The sequence below is a fragment of the Protopterus annectens genome, chromosome 3.part0 (genome assembly GCF_019279795.1).
Source record: "Protopterus annectens isolate FY-2018-M chromosome 3.part0, PAN1.0, whole genome shotgun sequence".
Classification (NCBI taxonomy): Eukaryota; Metazoa; Chordata; order Ceratodontiformes; family Protopteridae; genus Protopterus; species Protopterus annectens.
Window position 1 is genome coordinate 1,631,147,627 of NC_056731.1, and position 20,239 is coordinate 1,631,167,865.

The 20,239-nt window shown below is 43.0% G+C and overlaps 1 protein-coding gene across 3 annotated transcripts in view; it reads right to left on the reverse strand.

Moving 5' to 3' along the window:
* NCALD (neurocalcin delta) overlaps positions 1 to 20,239 on the reverse strand; it is a 1,186,843-nt gene that overhangs the window by 1,000,857 nt on the left and 165,747 nt on the right. The window contains exon 1 of one of the 3 annotated variants that reach the window (XM_044065664.1): positions 8,571 to 8,591. The exons of the other annotated variants lie outside the window; for them this stretch is intronic. The gene's annotated coding sequence lies outside the window, so the exon portion shown is untranslated. Of the gene's footprint in view, positions 1 to 8,570; positions 8,592 to 20,239 lie in introns of those variants that run through there. 3 annotated transcript variants of the gene reach the window in all.

Below are 20,239 nucleotides of genomic sequence, written 5' to 3' on the forward strand. Positions count from 1 at the left end.
AGACCTCTCCCTCGGCCCCAAGGGACTAGGGGACCGGCTCCGAGGCGACTCGATGAGAATCGGCGCCGAGGAAACACACACCAGATTCCATCGGTGCCGAGGTAGACTTGCGCCGAGGAGGAAGTGTCTGAGCGGCGACCCTTGTCGGCTCCGAGCAGTGGAGCCGCGAAGGTGACCCGCCTCGATGCCCCAGCCATCGGCTCCGAAGCCAGAGGGGTCGATACTGGAGGCATCGAGGCAGACCGTTCCGACCTCGGCTCCGAAGTCTTTGGAGCCGAAGGAGAGGCCTGCCTAGGTCTCTTGGCAGTCGGATCCGACGGACTGGTCGGAGCCGAAGCCCTTTTCTTTTTGGCAGGAGTCGGAGCGGAAGACAAGGCTTCTTCAAAAGAGGGTTTAATCAACCCTTTAAGAATTAAATTTATTTTTCCTCTCCTGGAGGACCCTAGAGGAAAAAGCGTGACATACGCTGCATGACTCCTGCAAGTGCTTTGCCCCTAAACAATAAACACAAAGTAGATGGTCATCAGTAACAGACATCTTAAAAGCACATTTAGTACATTTTTTAAAGCCCGAAGGCCTAGGGGCTTGAGACATGATGTTAAACAATTTCTGACAGGAAAATTAACAACTGTAGATCCGTTTATGACAAAAAACCGAAGGCTTACAGAAACAGTGTAAAAACACAACTTTAGGTGTGATAACCGGGAACTTTAAAACACTAAAAGTTCAGTTATACAGTTTGACCGAAAGGCCCTGGATTGAAAGGGATTTTTCCTCTCCTGGCCGAAACAAACTCTACCCAATCACACACAAGAAATTCCACTACTCAAACGTACACAACAGGCAGCAATAGCCGTTAAAACGGCTTTTGTGATATACAAGCACAAAAAAACTGACAGAAAAGTAGTTAATAAAAGCTACTCAGCCCAGCCAGCTCGAGACCACGTCTTTGCAGTTAAGCGGCAAACGAGATCTGGGGGACTGAAGGTGGTGCATCCTGGGATATAGTAAAGCTCAGCCAATAAGAGACTTCGCTCTTTGGCATAAGCGTGCCGAGTCGGAGCCGAGGGATCGGCTCCGAACCCATCATTCAGAATGTAGGCGAGATAGGATCACATAACATCTACTGTTTGCCAACTTGTAAATGACCACAAACTACTGTCCTTTGTATGCTTATTCATTAACTTTTTTCTGTGGCAGAGTGATATACTCAAAATTACTACTGAGTGCATTACAGTGATGTAGCTGACAAACTAATACAGAAACATAATCTTATTACTGCTTCTGATATTGACACAGTCTCACATTTTCCTGCAACAACATGGCTACATGCAGAATCTGGAAAATGTTCTGCTACTACTTTAAACAGCTTTCATAATAAGTTCTTTGTCAGAAGCATTTTATCATAGCTAAACTCCTGTTAAATAAGTGCTACGTTGGTAAGCAGTAGATGGCTGATTTATACAAAAGTTATGATGCAGGATAACAAGGCTAAGGGCTCAAGTCCCGTTGGCCGGTACTTGTGTGCATGGGGGAGCATGTTGTTTTACCAAAGTGCAGGTTTCTGAGCCTGCTTCTATCACAAGAAGCTCAGCAATACAGCTACTCAGTATGACATGAGGATTCAGTGGCACGTACAGAACCAGGTCACAGAGACTTTTTGAAAGCAAATAATGTACAGTGACATTGCTGCCGATTAAAGTAAGCAGGGGGATTCAGACTGCATTGTCCCCAGAAAATAATATACTTTTTTAAACTTTCAGTGAAAGCAGTTTTGCTTTAAGCAAGACTGTTTTCACTTTCAAAAAAAGTTTTGCATTTCAGCAGCATCAATACATCAAAGTTATGTTCAAAGACATGACTTTCAAACACCATTTTTTTATTTTCTAATCTGAATTTCAGTCAGTGGTTCAAATGGAGTGTAAATTTGCTTGAAAAAAGTGCAGTGTTTTTTTTTACAAACCATCCTAGATACAATCCTGTTTGTCTCTACTCTGCACCACTGAAAGGGACTTGCATCATAGATAATGGCTTCCACAGATGAGCTGTTGAACTCTCTATCGGCCACTAAACTACTGTTTGTGGTTGTCAGGCTGGAAGTAAATTATCTATAGAGTCGCTTTCAGAAATCAACAGGAATTTCACCTACAGTCTTTTGTGGTGAACATTTCTTTTACAAGCTCAGCAGGATCCAGTGAATGTTCTGCCTGAAAGACTACATAACGTTTCACTATCACTGAAGTATCCAGTCATTTTTTTTTAGTTGCTCAGTAATCCTAAAGGCCAGATAAAATGTACAGTAACTTAAAATCTCTTCTTCACAAAGACAGTTAGACTAAGCTTTTTCTAAGAATTATCTAAAGGTATTCCTTAAGACTAAGTCAAAATGTGAATAGAGTGTAAATACTACTGTTACATGAACAAAATTTGAAAATAATTTTTAAAAAATGCCTTTATTCCACTGTAACCATGCAAACTACATTAACCATCTCAAACAAATATGTGATCGTGATTAAAAGTTATTTAAATTGTGATCAGTTTTATACATTAAAAGTTTCAGTTATGTCTTCTATACATTTCATAGAAAGCATTCACAGTAATGGGATAACAGAAAAGTACCATTTATTTTTTCAAAATCAAGCATAAGTAAAAAGAAAAGTGTGGTCTGATGGCACACGTTACATTTCCTCCTGTCAGAAAGCTATTCAAGGTTCAGACTTAGAACCAGGATACCAAGGGTGGGCTCGGTCCTTTAGCAGAGCCTCGCCTGTAGTAGTATAGTCACTATTCAGAAGCAGATATTAGGTACTGACCCAAGTTGTGGGTCCTAGAAACAGGCATGTTCTGAAGATACCACTGACACACCCAGTTCTGCTCTGTCATACCACTTTCTTGGAGATTAAGGTGCTGCTCATCATTGGCAGGACAGAGCAGAAACACAATCCCAAAAGCAAGAATATAAGGCTACCCTGTGTCCCTGTCCAGGATGTAACGTAAAAGGCATCACAACCAGTTTGCATGAATCACACTTAAGGTTATCCTGTCTGCATCTTATCCCTGATGAGCCGGATTAGTGTGTAAGAAAGTGCGTCCTTGAGGAGTTAATGCTAAAGATTCAAGTGGACATGTCCTCATGTCACAGTCACACTTTGACTAAAATGGCAGAGGGTTAATTGATCGTTGAAAACAATAAAATCAGCCTGTAGAACTTAAAAATAAAATGTTATTGCGTGCACCTGCATTAAGAATAAGATACACCACATATTAAAATACCTTTCAAGGGACAATATCTGAGGTTTTCCTTGAGCTGACTGGAACAGATATCTACTCCATTATGAAGCTGATGTATCACTGATTTAGTCTTGTCTGTCAGACTGACAAAGTATCTCTTGTTGTCTTGTCTTGTTCGCTACTGTGTTGCCCATGTTCCCATGCCTGGGTATAAGATAATATGCTGTAATATATCATTGGTTTAGTCTTGTATGTCAAATTGACAATGAATCTCTTGTTGTCTTGTCTGGTGTAACTACTGTGTTGCCCATGTTCACCATGCTTGGCTATAGGAGAGTATGTTGTAAAACATAGAAAGTGGATTCAAACAGCAGGCGAACAAAAGAAAGTTACATAGTTACACAGTTAACTGTTCAGTGTTCCGTACTGCAAATAATTCAGTTTTTGCTTGACTGAATTATTTATATATTTGCTGGCCGAAATTTGTTTTCTGATTAAACTTTTTTTCTCCCACCCTCCTACCCTATTGCTGTTGTGTTCTTAAAGTTGGTAAAACTGGTCTAACAGCTTTTGTGTTATCTGACTGTCTGAAGGCTTGGCCTTTGTCTTGCTAGTATAAAAGTATTAACTTTATGTAAATCACTGCACATTATTGCTAGAATCACCTTGTGTTATGACCAACAGTGCTCTGGAAAGATAGAGCTGATAAGTATATTTTTGGCACTCTAACTGTTCAGTGTTCTGCACTGCCTTTATTTTTGCTTGACTGAATTATTTATATATTTGCTGTCCAGATTTTGTTTTCTGATCTGTGCTGAAACTTTTCTTTTTCTACCCTCCCACCCAATTGCTGTTGTGTTCTTAAGATTGGTGGCTTTTGCAGTAGCCCACCCCTACTGTAAACCTGATCTGGGACACTCCTCCCAGTCCCATCTCTTTAGCTCATTCTACCTATTACAGTGATCATTTGGGAAGGCCAAACCCCTTAGTCCCTTAACTTCAAATTATCTTTCTGTTCCTGCTCTCTGCCTTTCCACTTTATAAAAAAAGATACTATATTCAGCTGCTTATATTTTTCTAATTTTTTTTCTTCCTACTACTCTGTTACTTCATCTTGCTTTGATTTTTCCTGCTACTTGCTGCCCATTCTCTAAAGTGATCAACTGCATCTTTTCTGCTACATTTATTACTGCTTGTTTATAGCCTGTCTAAATTGTTAAGTGTTATTCTAAGCTTTAGTTTTGGCTTAAGCACTTGGGCTTTAGGCTCACCCCTTAGCCCTCCCTGACCTTTCTCCCTCAGATTCTGACAAATATGGATGGACAATTTCCTACAGTTTCTCCTGCCAGCCTGGTTGATATGGGCATCCTGAGATGGTGTAGCAGCTGCTTCATGTACATGGACAACCATCTACTACTACCACCTAGAAACAATTTGTGAGAGATTCAATTACATTAGGAACCTAGAGTCCAAGCTCTCTTCCCCGCAAGCCAGTATATCTAGCACTGAAAAGGTTGTCAACACAATCACTATACCTCAAACACCACCCTTACCTACACAACACACACCTGCATTTGTAGAGGACCTGCACATAAACATACCCAAACAAAGGAGACCTCAGACGTAAAAACACACGCGATCTCCGCAGGCCTCCACACCACATACCACACATAGTCCACACACCTTTGCCTCACAGCCACTAAGGCTTCACCATAAACTCAACATATTAGTCATAGCAGACTCCATTGTGAGACACACAGATGTGCCTCTCACCAGGATGGATAAGAAGAAAGTCACGGTTAGCTGTCTGTCAGGTGACAGAATCCACCATATCACATACGCACTCAAGTCTCTCAATAACAGGAACTGTTATGACTCTGTCATAGTCCATGTTGGCGTGAATGACTTGAGATGTACCTCTCTGGACTATATGAAGACAGACATGATTGAGCTCACTAATTATGCATCCCAGGAAGGTATTTCCCTAGCCTTAAGTAGCATTCTGCAGTCAACCAAAATGATGCCTCAATACAAAAAGAAAACGATTGACTTTAACAATTGGCTTAGTTTCTGGTGTTATTCTAGGGGGATCCAGCACCTGACAGCCTGAGAAGATATGATTGACAGACCACGATGCTTTGCCAGAGATGGCCTGCATCTGTCTCATCTAGGCTTCAGGCTTCTGGCAAAGGCTCTTGCCTCCCCTATAGTGCCTTTTTTAGGAAAAGTGATAAGGTTAAAACTACCAACATAAAAATTTCAACAAAATGCAAATTAAAGGCCATGCTGCTAAATGCTAGGAGTCTAAACATGAAACTGCACTCACTGCAAGCATTCCTAACCCTGAAAAATGCTGACATCTATGCAGTCACAGAAACCTGGTTCAAAGCTGCAGACAGCATCCCAGCCTTACCTGGTTACTCATCCTGTCATACATTCAAACCCCAAACTGTGGGCAGTAAAGCCAAAGGAGGTGGAGTTCCTGTCATACATTCAAACCCCAAACTGTGGGCAGTAAAGCCAAAGGAGGTGGAGTTCCAATATACATTAAAGACATACACACCTCCAGGCTGGTCAAAAAGTATGATGCACAGGAGACACTCCAGGTGCAGCTAACCATTGAGAAGACCCCTATTCAAATCATAGCTAGTTACCAGCCCACAAATCTGACTCAAGATGCCCAGTCCACCTATTTGGACATGTTTGAATCTATCAAGAATCAACCCTTTACCCTGATCCTGGATGACTTCAACTTCCCAAACATAGATTGGAAGAACTACTCATGCCAGAACACAAATGCCCAAAGATTCCTTGATTTTGTCAATTTAAATGCCCTCAAACAGCTACTCGATACCCCCACGAGAGGTGATAATATCTTGGACTTGGTATTAACCAACATAAGTAACCACTGCAGCATACCTATAGTATCATCCTCCCTGGTAAGATCAGACCATAAAGCGGTCACTTTTGAAATCACCATCTCCCCTAATCCCCCTGTAGCTAGGATAAGACATAGAAATTCCTCCAAATCTGATTACAGCCTCCTGAAGGTTGGTATAAACAGCTTCACATACCCTCCTCCTCTGCAGGAACTGGCACCAATAACCAAAACTACACCAAAGCACTATACAACCATTTATATAGATGCATGGAATCAGGAATACCAGATAAGACTAATTCATCCTCCGCATGGAAGAGTAAACCTGTTTGGTGGACATCTGCAATAAATAAACTCTATAGCAAAAGGAAAAAATTGCTGTCCAAGACCAAGAAGGAGCAGGTGCCCAAATGGAAGCAATGTCTCCTTAGCCTGAACAAGCAAATAAGAGCACTAGTAAAATCCTCCAAAGCAAACAGAGTCCGAATTGGCCACATTGGGTACGGTCATCAATTCCCCTAGTGATGTGGACATCCTCCAAGAGGATCTCACTCAGACAAATGACTGGTGACAGAAACATGGCCTCAAGCTGAATACCAAAAAATGTATCATCATCCCCTTTGGGGAAGAGTGATGTCCCCACAAATGATCACATTAATAACAATATCATAAGCATGCAATCAGTCGTGAAGGATTTGGGCACCCAGGTTGATAGCAACCTGACTTTTTGACCATGTTGCTTTCGTTGCACGGAAAGCCTTCTACATGGCCCATCTCATATGTAAGGGTATCTCATCCAGGGACAAGGAGGTCATAACATCCCTGTATTCTTCCCTTATAAGGCCCATTATTGAGTACAATGAACCTTTCGGCATGTACCTTACAAAGCACATGCAGCAGCTGGACAGACCACAGAGGTTCCTCACCAGGATAATCCAGGTCCTCAAACATCAAACATACACAGCTAGGCTAAAATCCCTATCCCTCTGCTCAGTTTCATACAGACTCCTCAGACGTGATCTCTGTCTGGCATATAAGGTGGTCCTGGACCCCATCTTGATGGGATTGCTGCATATCCACAAGTCAAGCTCCACTCAAGTAACCCACTCACATGGCTTCAACCTGGTCTGTGACATCAACAAGACTTGCTGGCAGAACAGATTTGTGCCCCAGAGACTCCCCCATCTATGGAATAGACTCCCTCTCCACATCAAGCAGAGTACCTCTCGACCACTTTTTAAGCGCAAACGAGATAACTGGATGGGAAACAGAAAATATACCCCTGGGATTCCACCCCATGTCCCTGCTGGACAGAGACATTGGGTGCTGATTTGTCTAAACATGGGCTAAACTCTTGGCTAGGCTCATAACGGCCTCAGGGCCAATGGCCTAGTAACCTCCTATAATTCTATGATCCTGTGATCCTACACAGTTGCAATAACAATACACCTGTAAGAGGTAGGTACATCCTCTGAAACAAAAGAACTAATGCTGAAGGCATTAGGACAGCTCAGCGGGCAAAATTTCCAGAGGTGCCTAGAAAGCTTTGATTTTCTATTAAGTACAAGTACTCTGTCCTTCTAGGTCTTCTGCAGAAATGCCGAAATCTGTGATGGACAGATGGAAGGGGGCACTCTATATCAGCTATACCACAAACATGGGATGGGAAGAAGGATGCTACAGAGGCTGGATTTATCGGTTACAGATCATCATGGTAAGCACACAACTTTTGTATCTGATAGCAGGAGGCGTGTTCTCTGTAACATTAGGACAACGCCCTTTGCAAAATCCCTATTTGGACAAATCCCTGCATTAAAGTGGAGCTGCATGTAGAATTAGATGTAACATCCAGCTTATAGTTTTTGCAACAGAAAAGGCTGTAGGAATTGTTTCTGCTCTACTGGAATGGAACTTCGGTACTAAGTGAAGAAACCTCCTATGTCTAACATGACATAAGTGAATATAGCTGGATAACTACCTTGGCAGAACACCTTCTAATCTAACCTGGATTTAGTAAAGGAGACAAAAATCTGTTCATCATTTTAGTTCTTTGGTTTAGTTAATGTAAAACCTAAGCTGTCGGTAGACATCAGTGCAATGAAGTAAGTACCATCCCTAGTAAGTGTAGTCAGGGACGAAGACAAGTAGCTTGGTGCTTTGATCTAGACTGATATCAGAAAAGTACATTAATACTGAAGGAACAGGAGGCAAAAGAAGATCCAGTCTTTTTTTAGCTCAAACAGAAAATCAAGTCTTGAGTACAGAAGGCTTCTGTGAACAGGTGAAATTCTGTGCTATCTTAACCGAAACATAAGCATTACTGATGATCAATGGAACTGAAAAAGCCAGGCCATGAATCTGAGGGAGTGAATGCCCAGGACAGACTTGCTAAAGAAATGGGTTAGGAGAATATTGTTGGGATGCAGACACAGAGAGAAAAGTGCGAAGCAGGGGAACATACCTGCAAGGCCAAAAAGATGCTATGAGAAGAATGCTTGCGTTTTGAAGTCTGGCTTTTTGAATGGACCTTATCTTCAGAAGAAAAGTCCACGGGCCCCTGTGTGAACTAGGACGTCTCTGCGTTGTTGTCTAGAAGAGAAACAAGATGAGAAGTTGTTGCATTTTACACAGACTGAAGATGTGAAGTGGTCACACTGTGGCTTTCCCATAGACAGAAGAGATGAGAAGTTGTTGCATTTTACACAGACTGAAGATGTGAAGTGGTCACACTGTGGCTTTCCCATAGACAGAAGAGTCTTTATTATTTGATTATGTTAATTTTTGCCCCAGTATGCTCATGCACTACACTACCTCTACATTGTCAGAAAAAGTACAGTTTTGTACCTACCATAAATGTAGATGTCCGAACAGGATAGCATCTGCAGTCATAACAAATGGGTTGTCCTGTCGTCAGGCAGCCCTTCGGTCGGTCGGATTCCAAAGTCTGGGTCCGGCTGATGTCGCACTTCACCCAACGTCATCTCTGCTGGTCTTCGGGTATAAAGGCATCAGCCGACGCCATTTTCCTCAGTGTTTCTTGCCCCAGATGCCAGTTGCCCTCTTGGAAAGCTAAATTTTGGATAAATGCCAATGTTTCCAAAATAGTAGAAGGCAAACACAAAAAATAAGCATGTATGTACAAATATACAAACAAATACACCATAAGAGACTCCCCCCCAGCTAGCTATTAGGAGGGTAAATACCCTAGGAGTACCACAGAGGGGAAGGAGGGTGGGTAATCCTGACTGCAGATGCTATCCTGTTCGATCATCTACATTTATGGTAGGTACAAAACTGTACTATGTCCTTCAAGGATGCATCTGCAGTCATAACAAATGGGTAGAATACCATAGCCAAACTAGGGGAGGAGGAAGAAGAATTATGGTGTAGTTAGGATCCCTTGCAGTACAGCAGTGGCAAACCCTGCTCGGGATCTAGAGTATAGAGGTAAATTATAATGCTTGGCAAATGTATGCACGGAGGTCCAAGTAGCCGCCTCAATAATGTCCTTGGTTGCCACTCCTCGTAAGAAAGCTGTGGTAGTGGCTGTAGCCCTTGTAGAATGAGGTCTTATGTTCTGTGGAATTGGTTTTCCATGGTAGGAGTAACAGAATCTTATGCAATTTCCTATCCATTTGGAGATTGTCTGTTTGGAAATTGCTTTTCCTTCCCTTCCTGTTGCATAGGCTACTAAAAGCTGGTCAGTTTTTCTGTCACCTTTGGTTCTGTCCAGGTAGTAGCGTAACTGTCTATGTACATCCAAGGTATGCAGCAGTCTTTCTCCCCTGTTCTGTGGATTGGGAAAGAAGGTAGGTAGGTGGATTGCCTGGTTTAAAGACACTCTGGATACCACCTTACGCATAAATGTAGGATTAGTTCTCATGGACACTCTATCTTGATGGAAGATTAGGAAGGGTTGTACTGCCATTAAGGCCTGTAGTTCCGAAACCCTCCTTGCTGAAGTAATTGCCAGTAGGAAAGCAGTTTTCCATGATAGGTGTTGAAGATCTGCTGTTGCTGCTGGTTCAAATGGAGGGAGTGTCAATTTTTCTAGCACAAAGTTCAAGTCCCATGCTGGTAATGGTGGTTTCCTAGGAGGTTTTACATTCTTGATCCCTCTGAGGAACTGCCTGAGTAGAGGATGAAAAGACCGGTGGATCCAAGCTGTATTCTGCTGAAATAGCTGATGCATGTATCTTGATGGAGGAATAGGACAGGCCTGTATGTAGAAGCTCTGCCAAGTACTCCAGGATGTTAGCAATATCTATGTTCGACACATCTTTTCCTCTTTCAGTACTCCAAATGACAAACCTTTTCCATTTTCCTGCATAGTTCCTTCTTGTTGAAGGTCTGCGGGCTTCAAGGATAATGTCTTTAACCTTTTGGGATAGGTCTGGGTTAGTTGCTGCTATGTGATGTTCCAGGCAGTCAGTTGCAAGGTTTTTAGGTTTGGGTGCATGATGTTGTAGTTGTTCTGAGTTAACATCAAAGGCATCAGGGGTATTGACCACATTCTCCCCTAAGACATGCTCCTCAGCAATGGATACCAGTGTTGTCTTGGCCAATTCGGAGCTATCAGGATTATCCTTGGAAGTTCCTCTTTGATTTTCAGTAGTACCTTGTGCATCAAAGGAAGAGGTGGAAATGCATATGCTGTCAGGCCTTTCCAACTGAAGGATAGAGTCCACCTTCCATGCAAGTGGGTGGTATGTCCTTGTGCAGAATTTTTTGAGCTGGTGATTGAGTGGGGATGCGAATAGGTCTATTTGTGGCATTCCCCATTTCTTTGTGATGGCCTTGAAGATGCCCGGGTGTAGCATCCATTCGTGAGCATCCGAGGTGGTTCTGCTTAACATGTCTGCTAGGGTGTTTTCTTTTCCCGGCACAAATATTGCCTGTAACTGGATGTTGTAGCTCAGAGCCATATTCCAAAGGTCCAGAGTCATTCTGCATAGGGGGTATGAATGAGTGCCTCCCTGTTTGTTGATGTACCACATGACTGTGGTGGTGTCTGTCCTTATCATTAAATGGCCTTCTTTGAGGAATGGTCTGAATTTCTGGATTGCTAGTTTTACTGCCAGCATTTCTTTTTGGTCTATGTGCAGGTGGAGCCGGTCTGGAGTCCACAATCCTTGTATGCATTTGTCCAGCATGTGCGCCCCCCAGCCTAGGTCTGAGGTGTCCGTTGTGATGATTTGGCTTGCTTGAAAGTTGTGGAAGGGCAAGCCTGGGTTTGACTGGCATGCTTGAGCCCACCATAGGAACTCCTGTTTCAGGCATGGGATTAGTGGGATTTCGGTTTCTAAGCTGTGCCTGTGTTTAGACCATAAATTCTTTAGGTACCACTGTAGCTTTCTCATATGCAGTCTGGCATGTGGGACCAAGATTATGCATGATGCCATGAAGCCCAAGGCCTGCAGTACTTTTCTTGCTGTTAGTTTGTTCTGCTCTGTTAATGCCAAGAAGTAAAGAGGGAGCTGTTTTTGTTTTTCTGCAGTTAGGAATGCCATTTGTTTTACTGTGTCCAATTCCGCACCCAAGAATGTTCTTGTTTGGGATGGTATCAGTCTTGACTTTTGTAAATTGACTGTGTATCCCAGGGCTTGTAGTAAGCAAATGACTCTTTGTAAATCTGTTGTCAGCTTGCTTTTGTTGTCCGCTTGTAACAGGCAGTCGTCCAGGTATGGATAAATTTGGATTCCCTGTAGCCTGCAGTGAGCGATTACTGATGCCAGGCATTTTGTGAATACTCTGGGCGCAGTAGATAAGCCAAAGGGCAATGCTGAGAATTGATAATGCTCTGATCCTGCAAGAAATCTGAGGTATCTTCTGCAATTTGGTCGTATGGGGACGTGCAGGTATGCCTCCTTGAGATCTAGAGTTACCAGCCAACACTCCTTGCCCAGCATGGGAAGAAGTTGCTGTAGGGTCAGCATTTTGAATTTTGGGACAATGATGTATGTGTTTAAGATGGACAGGTCGAGAATAGGTCTCCAACTTTTCTCTTTTCTTGGTACTAGGAAGAGTCTGGAGTAAAATCCTTTGCCCTGTTCTGTTATTGGTACTCTTTCCACAGCTCTCATATTTGTTAATTGCGCTATCTGCTTTAGAGCTTCTGTTTTTTGATTTGGAGGTAGGTTTGGCATTCCTCTTTTTACTGGTAAGGTGTGGAAGTGGAACCTGTAGCCTTGGTCTATGGTTTGCAAAATCCACTTGTCTTTTGTAATATAGTGCCAATTTTTCGAAAATAAGGCTAACTTTCCGCCTAAAAGTGCTGCTATTTGCTCCCTGGTAGGCGGTGTCAGAGCCAAGTCACTGTGATTGTCCTGTTGCAGTGGCAGTGGTTGTGTCTGTGCCTCGGTTATTGCCTTGCCACTGTCGTCCTCTGTAGGCACCTCCTCTGGATTGATGTCTGCCTCTAGAGCGTCTATTCCTGCCCCTGAGATTTTGAGGAGTCTGGAAAGGACCAATTTTTGGCAGGCCAGTTCCTGCTAAACCTTGGGGGCTGAACCTGTAAGAAATCCTTAACTGTTTGTACAGATTTTGCCTTCTCTTCCATTTTCTTCATTACTTGCTGAGCAGGTGTACCAAATAGACTGGCCTTATCCATAGGAGCATCTAACAGCTTTGCTTTAACATGATCCGGCAAGACCTGTTCTTTCAACCATGCATGCCTTCTTATCACTGTGCCAGTCATGGCTGATCTAAATGAAGCCTCCAGTGCATCATAGCCACATTTTAAAGAATGGTTACTAACCTGCTGAATGTTATTCACCATTTCTAAAACATATTTCTTATCTAAGGAGTCATCAGAGGACAGCTTCTTAGTTAACTGATCAAGCATAAACTCTTGGTATTGGATCATATGAAACTGACAGTTTAAAGCTCTAGCTGAGAGAGTAGCAGAGGTGTAAACTTTTTCCTCCCATCTCTCTAAGGACCTGGATTCCCTTTCAGAAGGAATAGGGTTTTTAGCTGAGGTCGAGGCTACTGCCTTAGGCCCCTGGGATATAGTCTCAGGATCTGCAAGTGGGGCCTTGTATAGGTGGTGATGAGTGTCTGGTACCCTGTAAAATCTATCTGGTTTGGCAGGGGCTGGAGGTAAAGTATCAGGAGCAGTGCAAACATCATTAAATGCATCATCCACAACAGGCAGTACTGGAGGTATAGCTAAGGGCCTATGTTGTGGTAAGTGTAGAAATGTCCTAAGCCTTTTTCTTGAATCTGAGAAATCTTGTCCCTGCCATTGGAATTGTTCTCTCATGGCATGTAAGGTTTCCCCAAAGGAAAATTCCTCTGGTGGAGAGGCAGAGGGAATGGATTCTTCAGCATCGGAATCTTCATAAGTAGAAAAAGGAGCCTCTGGCTGATCTGTAATGTCTGAGTCATCCGAAGAATCATCAGAGGACACTGGCTCGCCGGGCTCTGCTCTAGGTCTCTTTTCTGGGGGCTGAGAGGCCCTGTCTGGGTGAGATTGGGATCCCCTAATTAAGGATATTAAATCCTCTGCCAGAGTAAGCATTTGTGAACTAGAAGTGTGCCTGTGTGAGGGGGGCTTAACAGGCACTGATTTAACAGTTTTGGCTGCTTTAGCCCTGGCAAAAGCCTTAATAGACATGGCTGCAGGAGGCCTAGCAGCACCACGTGCTGGGGTAGAGACATCCAAAGGGATGGTGTCTGATAAATCACTAGGAACCACAGTAGTAGGTAAAACTTCTGAGGCCGATTCAACTAAGGTAGCAGGAGCCTCAGTAGTAGTCATGGATTCGGCTGAAGATTGACCGGTTTTCTCGGTTTCGGCCGAAACAGAGACACTCGTGGCTTGCTTAACCGTGGTTTCGGCCGAAACCGCGGACCGCGAGTGTCGGTCTTTTTCTTTGCGTTTTTTAACGATTTGGGTAGTCGGAGGATCCGACGGCATAATGTACGCAAAATCTGAGCCGAAAAACTGTTCAGCAAACTCCGACCGACGCCTAAGCGTTCGTCGGTTGAAGGAAGCACAGGCCGAACAGGCTGCTACGTCGTGGTCTGGGCCTAAGCAAGGCAGGCAGTAAGAGTGGAAATCTTTATGAGGTATTTGTTTCCCACAAGTTAAACAGTTATTGACTTTTTCTGACATCGGCTGAGGCAAGAAAGAGTCCCCAACGGGGTACTTCGCTTTTTAGAAGTCTTCGAAGTAGTATTCGGTAGTAGTAATCTCTGGATCTGACCGACCGGCACTTGCGAACAGCTTCTGCTTCGGGCGCCACGCGGCAAGAAAGACTGAGGAAAATGGCGTCGGCTGATGCCTTTATACCCGAAGACCAGCAGAGATGACATCGGGTGAAGTGCGACATCAGCCGAAGCCGGACCCAGACTTTGGAATCCGGCCGACCGAAGGGCTGCCTGACGACAGGACAACCCATTTGTTATGACTGCAGATGCATCCTTGAAGGACATCAGCAATCTCTCCCTAAAGAAGGGAGTCCTTGAGGGCAGGTATGATGAGGAAAGCTGTCCATATCGCCAGGACAATCATGTGATGGGGAACATCTGAGAAAATGACATACCCTAAACTATACACATGTAAATTATCTTAAATCAGCTACCAATCAAGATACAACTTGTATGAGTTAGAATCCTGATTTGAAGGGACATGGGTTCCATGCTTTTGGAAAAGTGAGCCCAAAATATCCAATGCAAGACTCTCATGTGGAGCTTGCAACAAGGCACTAGTGGTACTGGTACAGTTACTGCCGTGAGGCTTAGGGTTTTCAGATGTGTTTGCACTGATATAAAGTTGGAGTCTAGGTTCCTGGATACTGCAGTTCAGAGGGTTGATATCCTGCTCTGAGACAGCTAGGTGACGGAAAGACTTGTTTCTAATTTGTACCCTATGAAAGTCAGAATCTGAAATAGTTACAGCTGGGACTTCATATGAGTCAGTATTACTCTCAGAGAATGGAACAATCTAAGCAGCATCTGCCTGAAAAAAGTTACAGGCTGAACTAATGGAATAGAGGGGAGCTTGACGATCTTGATTCCTTGCAGCCCCTGGTGAGCTATTACTATGGATACATATTTGGTGAACACCCTGAGAGCTAAAGTTGAAAACAATGAAATAGTTTGGAACTGATTATGCTATACTCGTACCCAGTAGCTCAAGGATTCTTGAAAAATATTTACGTGCTGGTGGCATCTTGGAGGGCTACAAAGCACATCCAATCTCCTTCTGGTATGATTGTAAGGACTGAATATACCATGGTCTTTTAAAAGGTGTGCTTTGTGATAATGGTGTTTAAACCACTGACCTCCAATCTATGGCCTAAAGTTCTTTGTCTCTTTGGTAATCAAAATAGAATCTCCAATAATATACTAACCTTTCTGGTGTGGTTCATAGGTTGGTACTAGGCTATCGGCCCTAGGGCCTATACAAGCCTAGCCATAACAATTCCCTGGCTATTTCTTCCCATACCATTTACTTCCCTGGACCCCTGTCTAGCAGGGTAACTGACGTGATCCCCGGGGTGAATTTCCTTTTTCCCATCCAATCATCAAGGTTCCTTTTGAAGAGGGCCAAAGAGGTGCTCTGCTTGACATGTATGGGCAGTCTATTCCAGAGTCTGGGGAGTCTCTGGGTCAGGAACCTATCCCTCCAGCATGTTTTGTTTATTGTGATGACAAGGTTAGATCCCTGGAGTGTGTGGCTCTGAGGGATTGGGATTTCTTTAAGTGTAGCATGTCCAACAGCTCTGGGTTTGACATGGCCTTGTATGTTAAGCAGAGATCACCTTGGAGTAGACAAAAAACTCCAGCTATTCTTTGTCGCATATCAAGGCGGTCCGTATACGGCATCTGCTTTAGGCCCGTGATTCTTTTAGTGAGGTATTTCTGCAGCCTTTCCAGTTGTTGCAGATGTCTTGAGAGGTACATACCAAATGGGGCGTTGTATTCTATATTATGGATCTAATGAGGGATGAGTACAGTGGGACAATGACCTCCTTTTTTCTGGATGAAAAGCCCTTAGTGATGAGGTGTGCCACATAGAAGGATTTCCTGACTGTTGTGGCGATGTGGTTATTGGAGGCGAGACCACTGTCCACCTGTGTCCCTAAGTCTCTTATCACACTTTCAGAGTTTAGTGCACTGCCACCTATGTGGTAATTCACAGGTACATGTTTTTTTCCCCAAAGGGGATAACTATACATTTCTTGGCATTGAGCTTGAGCCATGGCTCTGGCACCAAGCATCTGTTTCTGTAAGGCCCTTTTGTAGAGTATCCACATCATTTGGGGATTCAATAATGGCTCCCAGTTTGCAGTCACCTGCGAACTTTGTTAGCCAGAGTCCCTTAGTGTTGGCCTGCACTTCAGAGAAGTAGATGCCAAACAAGAGAGGTCCCAGGACTGAACCCTGAGGTACTCCACTTGTCTGGAGCTGGATTTGGAGTCAGCTATTTTTACAGTGTGGGTTCTGTCATTAAGCCAGTTGGCAACCCATCGAGTGATGTAGGGATTAATGCTCAGCTTAGTAAGTTTATCTATGATTCCAGAGTGGGGGATGGTGTCAAAGGCCTTGTTGAGGTCCAGATAGGCTGTGTGAACTGCCTTACCCTCGTCCACGGCTCTGGAGACCGATTCAAAGAAGTCAATCAGGTTCAGGAGAGAAGATCGGCCCTTCACGAAACCAAACTGGGTGGGGTCCAGTGTTTTAAGGTTGCCAATGTCTTTGTTTATAAGTTTCATGATAATACGTTCCATGGCCTTGCAGATCAGGCTCGTCAGACAGATGGGGCGGTAGTTCCTGGGATCCAAGGTGGATCCCCCCTTGTGGAGTGGGATAACTATATCTGTGCGCCACTCAGTGGGCACGAAGCCCGGGGTGAGTGTATGATTAAATATGGTAGGGTCTCTCAGACAGTACTTGCCGTAGAACGTTGGAGACTTCATTCCTTGCTGCATTCTTCTGAAAGAACATTCTGCCAAAAGGATGGGACATCAGGGAAGTGTAACAAGGTGAGAATGTGAAGAGCTAGAAAAAGAAATGATATACTTTTTGGAAATGACTGTTTTTAACCATATATCTTTGGTGATGTTGACCCAAGTTTACACATGTAGGTAGAGGTGACACCAACAAGTGGGGCAGTCAAGCAAGGTTTCACCACCCAGCAGTTGCTTACCAAAAGCAGCATAAATGCATTAAAACCACATTTAAGTAAGAACCAAAATCAGCAATTTGCTGCAATTTCTCAATTAAATGTGATTTTAACACATTTAAGCTGCTTAGTCACATTACTGAATGAAGAACTCTTTGTAGTTTGTTTGCAGCTAACTGTGTCGATGCAGATTTGTCACTGAAGTGCATCGTTGAGCTAGTGTATTATGGTTAAGATGTCTGCATTGCTAGCACTCTCAGGGCAGAACTGAGACATATGCGTTAATTCCAACATTTATAATCTACTCCATAGCAGAAGCAATAAAACATGTGGTGCCTACAAATGAAACCAGATAAGGTTCACTTTGCCATACAACAGTAAAATCCACTATATTAATCTTGATACACATCTTTTATACTATGGCTGTATACCAAATGATCCTGCCCACAAGCCCATATCTTCCTACCCTTAACTCAGAAAAAAGCATTAGTTGATTGTAGTATACACCCAGGGTGGGAGTATATAAGTTTGTGTTTGTTTCCATCTAAGATGTTATGTCTTACTGTAAAAACACCATACATTAGAAGAGTATCATACTCGGCAAGGGGGCTGCCACCACCGAGCCCCTCACTGCATATGCATTTACAACTCTTAACAAAAAATAATCCAGTAAATCCCCTGGTCTTACATGCATTATGAATACACTGAAAAAAAAGCCTGCTGGTCTAGAAGTATGCTTGGTTTGGGTGGGGTTTACTACTGCGCATCATATGGGGTATTACAATTAAGTACAGCTGAAAAAACATTAATGCTGACCATACCATCTGTGGTGGTATTAGAATAACAATCTCAGTTTAAGGTCTGGTTAAGCCATCATTGAATAGTGGTGTATCAGTCAATAAATCATGAATTAAACCCACCTCCTTCCTCCCCTCAGCCTCACATTTTCAAAATGCAAACCTTAAATAAGAAATAATGATAAAGCATTTCTTCCCAATTCAATTAAACCTCCCATGCAAAAAAAAAAAAATAGGCTGATGAGCAAACAGGGATGCTCTAGAACTGAGAGTTAACAGCCATCACAAATTACAGAGTGCCTCAGCCTACAATCTCTCACCTACCTCTGCTGAGAGCAGAGCCACCCTTCTTTCTTTAAAAGCCTGCAGACTTACCCAGCACACTCATTACATTGGATCATTTTAACTGCAACCAGGCTGCTATTCTGCAGTACAACTGCAAAATATCCTATCTGTCCAGATGATAGGATCATCTTATTAACATTTTACCCAACTAGTTAATGCCTTCAGCAGACAATCCGCAACAGATTGGATTTGTTTATTAGTTTGTTAGCTAGTTAACTGGAGTAGTGTACTAATCCATGTGGACCTTTTTTAGACTCAACCAGTGATCTTCACAAGCCAAACCTACCAAACTCACAGCACCCCCCACCCCCTATCAATGATATGCCTGTTTCCTTTCACCTTTGTAACTAAAACCAATTTGTCCTTGTGGACGCAACATCTTAAAACTACTACCACTTCCTCCCAGAAATTTTGGCTACAGACCAATCACCATCCCTGAATAATTATGATTGTGCAGCTGAATACTTTAGGATCATCATACAACCAATGCAAAATAAATACTTCCCCGAAAAAAAGAAAATATAAAACAAACCATTTCCTTGGCCATCCCTGAGCTAAAGCATATAATGATACCAAGAGACTACGTACTGCATACATTTAGAAAATAAGGGTTATTAAAATTCCTCTGATTTCATTTTCACTTCAAAATTAAGAGTAGGCCAAGTCATTCTAAAGAAGGCTGGTCACAAGTCAAACCTACCAAACTCACAGCACCCCCCCCCCACACACACCAATGAGTGGCCAATGCCTCTTTACTTTCACCTTCATAACCACACCTCTCTAGATACAAAAGGGTTAGTAATGACAGCGTTCATCCTTGTTTTCAAAGTCTGTTTGACTTCCTTGCAATCTCAGTTCTGCATATATTAACCTCTCCCTGACTACTATATAATGTGACAGACTGTGATGGTAAAAGAAACCCCAGCATCAAAGCTCTAGGCTGCCATGTTTTGGTAGGGAAGTTATGACAATCCACTCTCCCGCTTGAAAGTAGCTAAAATAATTCCCCCTCCAAACATGTGGCTGTCTCATCCCCAAATAACTACTTCCTTCAATCCTAACTACCCCAATGAAAACAAAAGTAAAGCGGATCTTCGGCAGTTTCAGTTTGCTGTGCGATGAGCACAATGGCTTCCGTACAGTACACAAGTGCCTCATCGTCCTCCTTTCTTTTACCAAGGCAGTCTGTTATAGGATATACAGAGGCTTAACCAGCACAGTATTCAGCAACCATACAAAGGCCTTAGATTCAGTCCACCATCACCTGGTCACTTCAGAATTGAAAAAATACAGCTCACGGCAAAAAATAATCATGGGTTACTTTTCTGATTTTTATAATCTCTGTTCTTATCTCGCCTTACCCCTCTCCCAAGGGGAACTCCACAAGCACATCTACCACAAAGCGATGACATTTTCACTTTACATGAAATCATTTCCATTTCATATTTCTGAAATGCATCCATTTATTCATTCTCCGTTAGTTGCTTTATCTAGTTAAGGGTCACATGGGAGCCACAGCCTATCCTAGCAATCGAAGGGTACATGGTATAAAAAATAAACCAGAACTAGTTTTTAATCCATCAAAGAACACTCACACTCACTCAAACACTCCCTGTACACTCATTAGCAGTTTGGAAAATCACCAACTCCCTTACTGTATGTCGTTAGGAAGTGAGACTAAATTACAGCACCTGGAAAAACACAATTCAGACACAGGAATCATATGCAAACTCCCTACAGAACACACCTCAACCAGGAACTTAAACTGACAAGCCAGATAATTACCACCACTGTACAATCCTCCTTTATTCAGAGTGTTTAATATGAGATCTTACCGACCTACCGCCACTCTTC